The sequence below is a fragment of the Bombus affinis genome, chromosome 10 (assembly GCF_024516045.1).
Source record: "Bombus affinis isolate iyBomAffi1 chromosome 10, iyBomAffi1.2, whole genome shotgun sequence".
Taxonomy (NCBI): Eukaryota; Metazoa; Arthropoda; class Insecta; order Hymenoptera; family Apidae; genus Bombus; species Bombus affinis.
Window position 1 is genome coordinate 4,430,223 of NC_066353.1, and position 14,256 is coordinate 4,444,478.

The following is a 14,256-nucleotide window of genomic DNA, read 5'->3' on the forward strand; positions in this document are numbered from 1 at the left end:
TACTTGTGTCTGATGCAGATGGACTTATTCTACTAACTGGTTCAGCGCGTCATACCAAACTTCTACGTTTCTCAAAATCAAAATACACGATCCCTACGCACTTTGAAGGATATTGCGAATTATCGACTAAAGAGCAACCGGTCAGGTCAAATCGATCGGTCGATATCGCATACCTCGAATAAATTAGTGCTCAAGGTTGAGGACGTTTAATAGATCGAATGTTAGAGTAATGCACTGTATTTGCACCTGTTGTATAATCGTAAAGTGTGATGTTAGGAACACGGCGGTGGTAAGATCTTGTTGGGAGTAAAGTATTTCACCCGTACGGTACGATGTTCTGATGATGAACTGTCCTACGTTGCTGTTTCTGCCTACCAGCCGTTGGGTTTCGTCTGTCCATCGTGCCCTTTCGGCTGGTCCTTTCTCGGGATTTTTTACCTGACCTCGGAGTCATTAGGTTTACAGCTCGAGGAGGACATATAATTCGAAATTTCCTAAAGAAGAGAATGGGCCTGTCCACTCAAAATTCCGAACAGAGGGATGAAATTATTACTTGGAACAACATTTCTGATCAATCTTCAATCACCTATATCACAATATCAATATCACTAATCATCATGCAGTAAATACAGTATTTTCCCATAAAACTCCGTCATAACAGATCGTGGAAGAAAAGCGCCAAGTACACTACCTCATAGGTGGTGTGGAAATGTGTGCATATCATGTAGAATGTAACTCCTTCAACTTTTAGAATGGCGATATCTTAGGAATGGTGATTCTTAGGAAAAAAAAGTATAAGAAACATTTTTGTAGATAATTTTATGATCTACAATTTTTGTCTGGACTATATTTTCGATAAAACTTACCGTTTTCAAGAAAAATTTTAAAAATCCAAAAATTTTGACTTTGACCTTGAGTAACTTTTTTTAGCGCGCATGGAATCAATAGGCATTTTTGGCACTTTATTTCTACAGGTGTACGCAAGGTCTCTATCAAAATTTAGGTCCGTTGGAATTTTTGTTCTTTGATCACTATTTTTATGTCTATTTTGACCGGACTATAGGAACACTCGACAATTGTTTTACTATTATCCGAAACAAACGATCCTTCGTGACGTGCATCAACAAGGCGCAAAAAGATTATAGTTAACAGAATACACAAAAGACACGTTATTTCCTGTCCACAAAATTGGCTGGCAATCTGGAACGATAGGAATCCTGGCAAACGACGAATAGCGAATCGTCCGGTAAACGAGCAACCTCAGTTGCCTATGATATCGGAAAGTTGTTGCATCCAATTTGGTTGCTGGAGGCGCTTACGCTTCGCCACAGAGCAGAATATCGAATTTCAGTTAAGGAATCGAGTCGTTCGATGCGGCAAATAAAGCCTGTTAGGCGTTTCAGGATTGCCGGTTCGTTTTGCGCGATCCAAAGGCGACTTTGACGTGATCAAATACGGGAAACGTCGGCTCTCTCTCGGCACGAGGCGATCGTCCAAACATTATTAACGAGCCTGCAAATCTTCGTCGTCTGAGTTCAGCGAAGTTTCGCGTAAGAAAGTTGGTAAACGTTAGCACGGTGGCAAGTTTAATGCCGCCATAAACGTATTATCGCACCGTCGTTCATGCGCCACGCGGCTATTGCGGTAATAAAGGCAACTTGTTCGCAGATAAATCGCAGTCTGCATCTTGCCAGAACGAAACTTGCGCGAATACTTGTTAAACTGCTTTAATCCCTCCCTTCCTTAAAACCCTGGCTACCTTCCCACACCTATTAAATCGTCTTTTATCCTAGTCAGTAGTTTGTCGACGTTTCGAAAGAACTGCTTATCGCGCGTCCACGTTCTGACAATTAATGAATTAAAATTTCCTAGTGCCCTGGCGTTCATCATATTTGATATACGACGATGTATCGTATTGATAATTGTAAAGCTTCGTCGTTCCTTCAGTTTGGGAATGTAACTACTCGCGAAAATATACTCGTACTTAAAGGATTAAGAGAGAAACAAAGATATGATTTGACAATTCGAGTTTTGATAAAGTTTAAAATTTACAACGCAAAATGTGTTCTTTAATCTTTTTATTACTACGACCGACTATAGTCTCTATGAATAATTGTGATTGCCTCACTTGATACCCTAAAATGTCTTTGTAGAAGAACAATAAAAAAAGACGAATTAAATTTTATAATATAATAGATATTATTCGTGTATACAAAGATAAAAATGATAAAAGTGCTCTCAATGTAACTGTGTATAACAAAATCTTCGTATAGCCATATGGTCTAATATCATGGACCTGCTTTTCATGAGAGATGGTCATAGCGACGGGGTTAAATATCTCGTCGTTTAAACGCTACGGCAACCCTCATCCTACTTTTAAAACCCAACAAAGGCGCGTTCACGCCACGTCGAATCCATTCAGCTACGTTATCTTCAACGAAATAAATCGATATACGATGATATTTTTGCCGATGATCCACGCCTCGTGATCGTATATATAAGTGTCTCTTTTTATGTCCTACCAAGAAATCTGCTTTTTCTCCAACAGACCCGCGTTAAAGTGGAAAGCACACGTTAGAAAAACAAACATGTGCAAGTTAATAATCGGTACAACAGCTTATGAAGTACGCAAACAGAAAATTAATCTTCCTTTCGATACAGAATTCATTTCGTCGTTTTGACGACTAAATTTTTAAATTAGTACTTAATAAATTCAAATCTTCTTTTTCCACAGCTGCTGTATATGGAAGTGCGTACTGGAAAGTGAAATATGCTCTCACATTGTCCGTGAAAGGATTAAATATTTTACTTTAAATAACATTTACAATCTCCCTATTAAAAGTCGCAAATATATTTGAGTACCTTTATGTATATATATTCATACAAACTGCATATTTTATGCAAACTATTCTAATCTTTACGAACCATTCCCAAGCTAAACCAAAAAAAAACCTGCGACCTTCGTTTTGAAATTCGACCGGAGAGAGCGCTCTAGATAGTTCAATTTTCCAAAGCGGGAAGCTTCCCGACTATAATATCCCCGGAACGTAGCCGGGTTGGCTTACAAGAAGCCAAACCTTCTTGCCGATAGAACAAAGCTATACTGTATGCTGTATACCATAGCGTATCCGGTGTTTCGTTTGACAATCTGGAACCGCGAAACGTTCACGAGGAGGCAAACGGCGTTCTCGAAAACTTCCATCGATTCGCTTGCATACGTGTTCTCGTTCGCGGCTGCGCCGATTTCGCGTGCAACTTTTGCGTATAAATCTTATCGTCTGAAAGGGGAAAGATAGTGGAAGGGGTGAGTTCCGTGTGCCCGAGGAATACGAATAATGTTGTGAACCGTGCCTTCACACCTGGACTTTTTGACAATATTTACGGCGATCGCGTGTAAGAATCGTTCGTGGAAGGATCGGTGCGCAAAAGTTTCGAATGATGGTGCTTTCAAGTCGAATTGTGGAGTTTGTTCGTGCTGTTTCTTTGTTCCCATGGTATAGATCAGTGTCATGTGAAATGACGAATGACGATAAAAACGGAATAAAGTTGTGTAAATTGTATATGCATTTTACTTTTAAAAGATACACAATTTCCTTTTTGTGGTGTGTGTCGAAAGAATATAGTTTACTGGAGCAGAAAATACTAGCTATAATATGGTAAATATGATTTCCTTGATAATAAGCTTCCAAGGATTAATTGAAGTTTTGTATTAACATCAATTAATTTTCCAAGAAACTATTAAACAACCGATTAAACATAAAATGATATTAAATATAAACGGTGTTGTTACAAATCACAAAATTGCAATTGTTCTTTTGAAAGTTTATTAGGTATATCTAGCTTAAGTAGATAAATCTTTCAGAAAACGAATTTTAGATAATCCATTTATCTTTCTGGTATATGTATCAAAGACTATCATTTTAAACGTTGCAAATGTTCTTCTTTATTCTGTTCATATTGCGTGGTTAAAAGGAAAAAACTCGTAACAAATTTTGTTCCATGCTAAAGCTTGTTTTCTTAAACCCTTTAAACATCACTTGCCGACTTCTCGAAAAAAAAGCCCTCCTCTTTTAAACTTTCGCTTACCACGCACCGTTCACTCTAAAGCATCCTTTCTTCACAAACATCCAAACGTACACACTCGAAAGTCCCATTTAACCTCTCAAACATACGCATTCTCGTGGAATCCGAGATTTCAAATCAGTTGCGTGCTTTAATCTTGAAGAAATGATTGTGCCACTGTGTTGATAAAAATATCGTTATCTTTCGTTTAAAGAACAAAAGGAATTAATTTAAATCTATCGTGCCGATACACGACATTATCACGTATTGTTGATTAACTGAACGACAAATATATTTGTTCTCGGCAAAAATGGTGTGTTTTAATACAGCATGTCTTTTTATAAAAACATTCGAAAAAATGTGTTTAGTAAATTAATTAAGAACCGTGAGACTCATAACAAGAATGAATTTTTTTGTGTCAAATCCTTTAATTTTTTAGGTAATGCAAGATTCCACTAATGAACAGCTACATTCATAACATGATGGAGTTGATATTGTAAAAGATGATCTGTAATCATGACTTACTGTCAAATAAAAGTTAATTGGTTCTATAAAAGCTGTGTCACAAAATTCACAAATTCATGATCTAATCAGATATAATAAATATTAAGTAACATAATGAATATTTTGTTTAAAAAGTTTGGAATGTACTAAACAAAAATTAAATACCGAAGAAAGACAAGTGTCGTTCTTATTATGAACCCTGTAATTGATAAAAAATAATTTTTCTGACAAGCTCAAGAAAATTCAATTCTGAAGCAGTTGGCCATCGAATAAAGACCAGATCGTGTAAATTTATCCAACGAAGCTTCGGAGAAAAGTTCAAATTCGGCGAGAAAATTTTCCCCAGTCATCTCTGACTTACTATGCTGGTAGAGAATCTGGAGGAAGAGAAAATCTTCTCCGATTTCTCGAGGCCGGAGAACACAAAGGCCATCGTCTACTCGGCTCCTGACGTCATCGGTTATTTAGGCAACGGGAGGCGGTGTCCGTTCGTCGGCTCCGTTTAACCGACTAAAAATATTCCCTTGGCTTTTTACCTTTGGAATTTCGGCCACGGTACGTCGCACGCTCCACAGAAAAGTTACAGATATTTAAGTATAAGCCAGAACGGCGTAAGCGTCGCATGAACTCTAAAACACCCGTAACCCGCTTTGTGAAACTTTCAGCCTACCGTTTCAACGACACATCCTGTTTGTTCCGTTTCCGTGAAAAACAAACTGGCGTGCATCTCGTTTCTGTTTCGTCGGCGTGAGGAATGCGTTCTGGCATCGAGTTTATTGTTTCGAGGATTTTACATTTAATTTTTGTCATGAATTCTCCATTCTCCTCATTCGTGTTTTAGTAATAAAGTGGAAAAGATAGATAAGCTTAAATTTCATGTCTGAGGGTACTGTGATTTATGAATCACAAAGACATTTTCTATCAGATTAAGTTAATTCTGCCCTTTTAAGGCCACCGATAACCTGAGATTTCAGTTATGTATTCTAAGGAATTTTTATATTCTTATGAAGATATCAAAAAGTTCCAAATCCTTATCGTTTGTTCTGCTTTATGTCGATTTTTGTTTCCATAATAAACACGCATAGAAAATTAAACCTTCAAATCCTAGAATATAATAAAAGTCTTAATATTTCAAGTATAATATTTTGTATAATAGATTGTACATGATTGAGGTTTCTAATCTCTGATAGGCATCGTGTATCTTAATTTTTAATAGATTATATCGATTCGAATAGGCACTAGATTATCGAAGATTCTTATATTTGTTTTCAAATATCAAAACTTGCAGATCATTTTAAAAGACCTTCACCGTTAATATTCTCGTTCCTCGACCTACCCATTGGGAGGAAAAGAATCTATTCATTTACACTTTCTCGTCAATCTAATAACGTCATCCTTCAACAGTGCCGTTCTTTCTATCAAAAGTTGTGGCAAAATCATATGACACGTGATAAATTTACTTCGATAACAATCGATTCGAATGTTCAGAATGATAAAACGACTCGTGTCGTTACCGGACAGTTGGTTCGCGAAATGTGATGCGCTAATACGCGCGAGATATCAATCACGAAGAATAGGTAAGTCGCGTGATTTTCGATCGATCGAGCTAGTTAACCTATCATGTAAAATCGAAAGGAGTAACCAGCTGTGTGACATTGGATAAATTTATTCTCCGGATGGTGTCATTCTTCCTCGCGCAACTGACCACATGGACACAAAACTTTCACAATCGATTTGTACTTTACTCGAGGCAGACTTTGGCGAAAAGTTCCCCGAAATTTCCCAAGAAATCGACAAGTTCCAGCGAAAACGAGGTTCCTTCGTGGCATTTCTTGCGCGGGCAAACAGTGAGCTTAATTTTCGTGCTACGAAGTAATTTTCATACGGGCCAGACCAACACCAGCCTCCGCCACTGATTAGCGGCAATGAATTTTAGAAGGACTCGGCAGCGGAACCTTGGTCAACTGGTCATTTTAAAAGAAACACCGTTTTTAACGAGTCGTTTGGAAGAATATGTTTCTCATAAATATCTCTACTTATATTTCTACTTAAAACAAGCATAATTTATAATTGTGATATCTAAAGTTGCGTATTACTGCCACACATTTTGCGAATGAAATGACTGACTTATGAGAAAAATAGAAAATATAAACGGTGAATACTATTCAATTTACATGAAATATTATCAATAGATGACCGAATACTTATGTTCCTCAGCGTATATACCATATAATCAAATTGATGTACATATATTTTGTCATGTAAAAACTAAAAAAATATTATTGAGTTGTTGGTAATCAAGGTCGTTTAAAGATCACAAGAAGGTCATCAAGATGACATTAGTGGCGATCAAGGCTGCCTGAATGTCATATAGGGCCAAGGTTGCTTCGATCATTAGAGTTGTTTCATTTCGATAATTAAGGTCATTTAAAGATTACACAAGGTCATCGAGATCACATCATTCGTCGATCAAGGTCACACAAAGTGTCAATAACTCTGAGAATCACCTATTCACTACCAAGAATGAAAAACAGGTTGGATGATTCAACCAGTCTATCCGAGTCAATGAATCAAGGAAGTAGCAACAAGCTATGCATGTTTAACACTCAAATGCCAACCTTACACTTTTCTATATGACTTAAACTACGGAAAAATTTCCTTGCATGTACCTAATATGATACGACCCAAGTGATTCCGAGGAGTCACTCAACCGGACCGAATCAGTCTGCAAGAGAAATCCCTCATTTTCATTTATCAAGGCCGTAAGTCACGAGGAAGAAAAAAGCACCTTCTGTCCGCGCAACAAATTCCACGAGCACGAAACACCAAGTACGACGTTGCTTACGCGTTCCGTTGTTACGCGTGTTTATCGAGGCGAAAAAATGCGCCGATCAAATACGCGTACACTTCCGCTGTTTTTTAGCTTGTGCATGAGTAAATGACTCGACACGTTATTTACATATCTAGACACTTGCTTATTTTTGACTGAATGTACTTTAATTATAAAATTACGGATACATAGAACTGCAGAGATTTTATTCCATAGAATCATCTTAATGGCAAAGTTTCTATAAAATATATTTCCGCCCATTAATCCATTCACTGTTGAATCCGCACGTCGTGCGGCCGCTGAGTACAAGCTATGTTAAAACTTGTAATTGTTTCGATGAACAATTACGTATTCCTTGTTTTAAAATTTACCTGCATGTTTTAGAATAAAACCTGCATGTCGAATATAAGTACATGATAACATACACAAAATATATGTAAAATAACTTTCCTTCAAGTTCTACAACATAGTTTTTGCGACACATAATCATTTTAATGCACAGTGAAAGGATCAAGCGCAGAATGCTATTGCCTTATTACGTAGGAACGCATTCTTCTTGAATATTTATGTTGCTCATAGTACGCACTAAATACTTAAAAGGTTAAACAGTACATTTATAAATATACGATATATTTTTCTAACAAGTGATTTACATTTATAGTCTGATAATTTCATACGCAACACAATAAGCGCTTCTAATTATTAGTTTGCTATTAATTTATACACTTTGGTATAATTCTTATGTACTTACATACTTGCGTTCGTTGAGTCTGTGCGTGGAACGATGAAAATGGTGCATGAAGTTCAGGATAGAACGCGTGGCGCAGCGGATAGGAGTAGGAAATGTTTGGCCACGGATCTACAGATTGCGTGAGTATATTGCGTAGCATGGCCGGTCTCTCGCGGAGCGAGGCGCACAATCGATATCGTGCTCGACCGCGTTCTCTCTTTTCCTCTGTCGAGGTCGAGCAAGGCAAGCGTGTCGAACGGCCGTGTGACGCGCGCGGCCACGATAAACGCAGCCTTCGAAGTCGCGGCACGTCGCGTCGTGCCCGCACCGAGAGATCGATACCCATGATACCGGCGCGATACACGCGGCACGATGGACCGCGAACAGGTCACTGAAAACTTGTTTTAATCTCGTGTATATTGCCAGAAAACCTTTTTTTTTTTATCGCGGGAGCAGTGGATGAATAAATATAGTTTCAGATTGAACGAAGGTAGGCGGTTTAATAGCTGTTAAATCGTTAAAGAAGCTCGTATCGTGATGCAATTATACTGTTTATGATGTGTTTTATGAACGTAGGGAGATAACCCATCGAAATGACTATATAATCTTATATGATCTTGGTAAGTCTTGGTAAGTGATGTTTGAAGGAAGAAAACTAGTAAATGTTCTTTAGTTCGCTAGTTCTTTAAATTTTACATACATACATATATATATATATACTGAAAAGTCGTGAACCGCGAGTGAAATGTGTATTTGTTTTCGAGGTTTCGTGTATGTATGAATTTCATAAAATTTGTTAGAAGAAAGTGTTTTCTTTATATCGTAATGTGTTTGTATATGGTAATTTGACTGCTTTTCGAAAGGAAATTTCACAATCTCGAAGATTAACCACGTACCGGACATCTATCTTACTTACAAACGAGTTCGTGATTCACCAAACAAGAAGTTTAGGTTTACGAAGTATCTATATAAAACTTCAAATATTTCAAAGTCCATTGATCTCTAGGGAAAATAAGAACGGAACTGTAAGTTTATAAATAACAATTTCTAAAAAACTACATAAAATGTTGTACGATATATACCAAATGAGTGTACGAAGCATCGAAACGAGTGTACGACGATCAAATCTCGATTTTCGGCCGCGCTCGTTTGATGATTAACCAAAATAGAAATCAAGATCGTAAAAGCGTATCCTCCGATGGGACATTTCTACATGCTCGAATGAGTTTCCAATACTAAGAACACTCGTTAATATCTCTCTCGCAAATGATACGCTCGGTTCAGGATCATATTTAACTTCGTTTAACTCGTCGAGTTACCCACGAGATTTATTCGACGTCGTTGAGTTACCGGAACTGTTCTGGCCATTAAGTCTCCAGGGCTAGGATCTCACCAAGGATCGTTGCATAAATAGCTCGGATGCGCCTTCGAGCGTATTGCGCGTGCGCGCGTGTATCCGTCGTATGTGTCGGACAACGCATCCTTGTCCCCCGTGGCCATTTCTCGTTTCCTGCGGACGATTCGGCACGCCGTTTATCCGTGTCGAACAAATTGAAATCGCCGAGTGGAAAGCGCGTCCGGATCTCAATTAACGCAGCTAGGCCTCAGATACTCTTCGCAAATTCCACAGTTAACCGTCTGATCGTCGCCCAAGGACGATCACGGTGCCGGCAATCGACAGAGATCATCCCTCTTTTTCTTATAGAAGCGCCACCATCGTCATCGCCGGTGTCTTCGCTTCAGCCGCCTTTTAATCGGCGATGAGCGTTCTTCGCCTCAAGGACGATTGTTTCTACCGGCTTTGTCCGACTTACTCGAAACCAGAACGACTCTCGAACACGACTTTCGAAAGTCGAGAGACTCCTTCGTCGAAGAGACGAGACTCGCCAGAACGAAGCTCACGCTTCGACGAGTGGTGCAATTTAACTCCGCGGAAGAGTCTCGGCAACTTTTCGAAATGAATTGCACCGTAACGATCCACCAAATGGGGAAGACAAAGTGTGATTTATTCGATGCACCAGCGAAAGGGAATTTAAATTAATGGAAACCCCGTTGACAATAGCGTATCCATTGTTATCGTATATGTGGTTAATCGTAATTGTCTTTGTAACGGTGGCCATCAATTCCAGTGAAATTTAATTTCGTTTTTACGATAAATACAATCGGTGGGAATATCCTGACCCACTATCGCCCGGCATAATGCCTCGTCAATGTATTTTAACCTTCTATTAACGTCATTAACGCGTTCGTTAGCGCGCGTATACAGGAAATGATCCGTTTTCACGCTGTATGTTCTATGTAGTTTGATTAGAAAGCTGGTGGAACATGATTACGTAACCGACCACGCTACTCGGCAAGAAAACCGCGTAAATGCGAAAGGTTAAAACGAACGAATAGGGACTGCTTGAAAGGATCCACCAACTCGACACACTTTGCCGGTGTCTTTAATAACTTCTTGAACAATAGCGGATTAATGGATCCCCTCGCAACGTTTTCTTTACGATTACCGGCTAATGATAATCGCGGTAATCATCGACGATAGAGTGGATTAACTTGGAACTAGCGAACCGCTAGACGAAGAAACACGATGATGTTTTATTCAACCCGCGGAAGGAAAGCCGATCGCGTAATTGCCGCGAACGCGGTGCAAACGTGAAACAAAATAACACACAACGGTGTCCCGTGTGTTTCGCAGGTGGAAGCGTCACAGTCGACACGCGATGTGTCAATAACGAGAGTCATTAACATTCGCGCGTGACACTGCACGCGATCCCTGGAAATCGGTGCACCGAACGGTTAACGGTAACGCGCAACACAACGATCCGATCTGCGATTGTCGGGGAGTAACGGACGAAAAAGTGTCCGCTCTGCCCGTCCCTGCACGCGAGCTACCTCGTTCTGTCATTTTAGTTTGTCGTTGTGTGAAAATTGTAGTTTTTTTCTCTCGATTTCTTTCCTCTCTTTTTCAAATACGAGAATGTGCTTTGTCATATGATATATGGCTGATGGAGCGAGCAAGTTGATTGCGGGATGTTTATTAACTTTATTTTCAAGCAATAATACAGTTAATATCGTTAATATAATTATTGCTGGACGAACAATATAAATATTATTGATTTTCGTTCGCTTTTAAAAGAACAATGTATTTATTATTGGCGTTTAAGAACGCTCCTGTACTTTGCACACTGACGTACACTTTCCAAACATCTAAATCTACAATCAAAGTTCAAATTCGTTAATTCCATTAACAAAACAACGTGCAAAGCGAGTACTATACGTATCAGTGGAATAAAACGAGCGCTGGCTGTGCTTAGTTTGCACCGTTGCGATGAAATTCATTAGCAACGCTGGAAAACAATTATCGAGTGCGACCACTTCATTGCGCACTATAAATCGAACCGTGAAATCAGTTGTTAATGACGAAGGGATGCAGCAATGCCCGAGCGTAATCGCCAGATAATAAACACGCATGCCATCCGCCATCGCGGTTGAAACGGTTCTTAAAGTTCGGTACGATACTCGATGCACGTGTGACGAAGTTAACTATTTTCGGGCAAAAAGCCTTGCACGCGCATACAGAGGAGTTCGTTTAATCGCGTCGAAACCACGTGTAATTCGAGTCAGTCGAGGTCTCGATGACGCTATAATTATTCCTTCGACGAGACAGCCGGAAATGTGCGAGCTTTCACAATTTCCAATGTTACTCCATCGACGATTTCTTCAGCTGATCGATCGATATCCCGTTCGAGAATGTGTTCGTCGTCTTGTCTTTTTTCTCTTTATCGACATAGAATCTGGAATTTCCACGATGTAAATGCTCTATTTGAACGTATTTCCTCCGACTCTTCTTCAGCTGTCTCGTTCACCGGCACATCCGCTCCTCTTTTTCTCCATTTTTCTCCTCGTTCCGACCGTTTTCAACGCGACGACGAGATGATCTCATTCGAGACGAAAGCACGAGACCGAGCGCCAGTTCCTACCCTCCGGCAGTTTACCAGAAATCGACTCTGACTTACGAGCTTTCCCCGGAATACAGCTCTTTGATTACAAATATTCCTCCTTCTATCCGCTATTTTTCACGGTCACCGCGATTAGAATGCTCGATCGGCCAGCAAATCGACTGCAGCTTCTAGAATCTATTTAAAAATGAATATTCGTGGGAAATGAACGACCCTTTGCTTCGGCATAAGAAACACTATTCATTGAAATAAATATAGCAGAATGTCCTGTGGAATGTTAGAAAAATGAAAATGATGGGAATGATGACGCTGCAAAATGGCTTACGTCAGTCTTTGGAATTTTGTAATTACTATATTATTGCCAAATTTAATATTGTGTAATATAATATTGTGTAATATAATATTTAATATTTAATATTTCCTCTCGTCAGATCAATATCATGTAACATATGAATGAAACGATATATGTATTATTTCAATTAAAGAGCTAGTGGGCTGGCTACTGTAGAAGATTGAATTTGTATAAGACACGTATATAAATATGGTGCGAAAGGATACGGTATAGTAACCGTAACTTTTTGACTTTAATCACGTAACTTTATACAGCACATCACAAAATATGTACGTGATATTTATACAATCGATTTTAAACATCAAAAAAGTGAAAAACGTTCATTTACAAAATGTCGATTGGAGTTTATTTTTCCATCTATAAACAGTTTCATTTTACGCTAGATACATATATGCTGTTGTCAGTGAATCAGCTGATGAATATTTCTGTCTGTTCTGCACATTATGTTTCTCACTCTATAATAAGATTATAAGAATATAGAATTTCTGCTCTTGTATAAGCGTGTGTTCACGCTTTTGGTATCTAAAACGGGCACTGTAAATGCATTTATAATACACTGAATATATAGAGAAACAATATTTAGGAATATCTTATTTTTATAATATTTTACGACGTTCAAAGTTCGTCTTCTCACGACACTTTGGGTACCGAAACAACGAGCGTTCCAAGCTTAGAGCTCAGCAAGGTTAGCGAAGTCCGGCATTTATCGTATCCGGTCACCAGCACGCGTAACGGCGAACTTAACCTTGTAATCTTGCGGAACACACGACATCCAATCAAATCACGAGCAAGACTCTCATTCCACGGCGGTCGTTTTGCGGTGAACGTTGCTGGTAACCAAGCAAACCGAACAACGCGGCCCACCGGTTCTGGTTTCTCACATTCTGCCTTCGTATTTTACACCGCTCGAGCATCATTTCCAGACGGTCACGTTTCAGACTTTAATTAGGATATAGCGTGGCCAATGGCTTGTCTCGTGCATGGTTATTGAAGCGAACCAGCTTTGGATACAGATGATTTGACAGAGGTCTACCACTATAGTTTCTCGGTATAATTGAGAAAATGTTTTTGTTTTTAAATTAATTGTAATTAGGATACGATATCTTACATAACATTGGCTAGTTTTTATTCTTACATTAAGCGTTTATTGTTAGAACATTATTACAAAAGTGTGTTTATTACTACACGAATATTCAATCTAACGTTTCATGATAAATTCACATATTCGCTACTACAAATGCACATGGTGCGTTGGTTCAATTATTTAAGTAATTTCTGACATTTCGTTTTAGCTTTTTTTGCTTCCAACACACATTATTATTTAATGAAAAGACATTTCTGACGAAAACGAAGATGCATCTGCAAGTGTGATTAATGATACTTGAACAGCAACAACGAATCATTTGTATTTACAATATCGTACACACGTAGCATATCACATAATCGCTAGAAAAAAGAAAAACCAATAAGTACAGTATTTCTCGCGTATATTTCGTAAAATTGAAGACAACTTAAAGCAAGCACAATACGAAATCCATCGAGCGGAACTGAATTCAATATTCTTGACATATCGTTTCATCGCGACGCGCTCACGTCACGTCAATTAACAAGGTAGCTCGATTTTCCACCAATTGGATCGCTGTTAATGTCGTTGGTAGTTATTAGAAGAAACGCAATGGTAGGTTACCGCCGTTACAAATCGACATTATTTCGAGGATTGGACCGCGGCCAGCCGCGTTTCTACGGATCAGTATTTTAATAAGCCCGTCAGCGTCGTTTCTGCTGCTTTCCTTTCCCTCTTGTTCGCTCGCGTATCGCT

The 14,256-nt window shown here is 38.8% G+C and overlaps 1 protein-coding gene across 6 annotated transcripts in view; it reads right to left on the reverse strand.

Annotated features, from left to right (window-relative positions):
* The window catches only part of LOC126921455 (mucin-5AC-like), a 331,161-nt gene that overhangs the window by 125,939 nt on the left and 190,966 nt on the right, over positions 1-14,256 (reverse strand). Inside the window, exon 1 of one of the 6 annotated variants that reach the window (XM_050733062.1) lies at positions 8,152-8,797. The exons of 4 other annotated variants lie outside the window; for them this stretch is intronic. The gene's annotated coding sequence lies outside the window, so the exon portion shown is untranslated. Of the gene's footprint in view, positions 1-8,147; positions 8,798-14,256 lie in introns of those variants that run through there. One more of the 6 variants, XM_050733061.1, reaches the window with a different exon arrangement.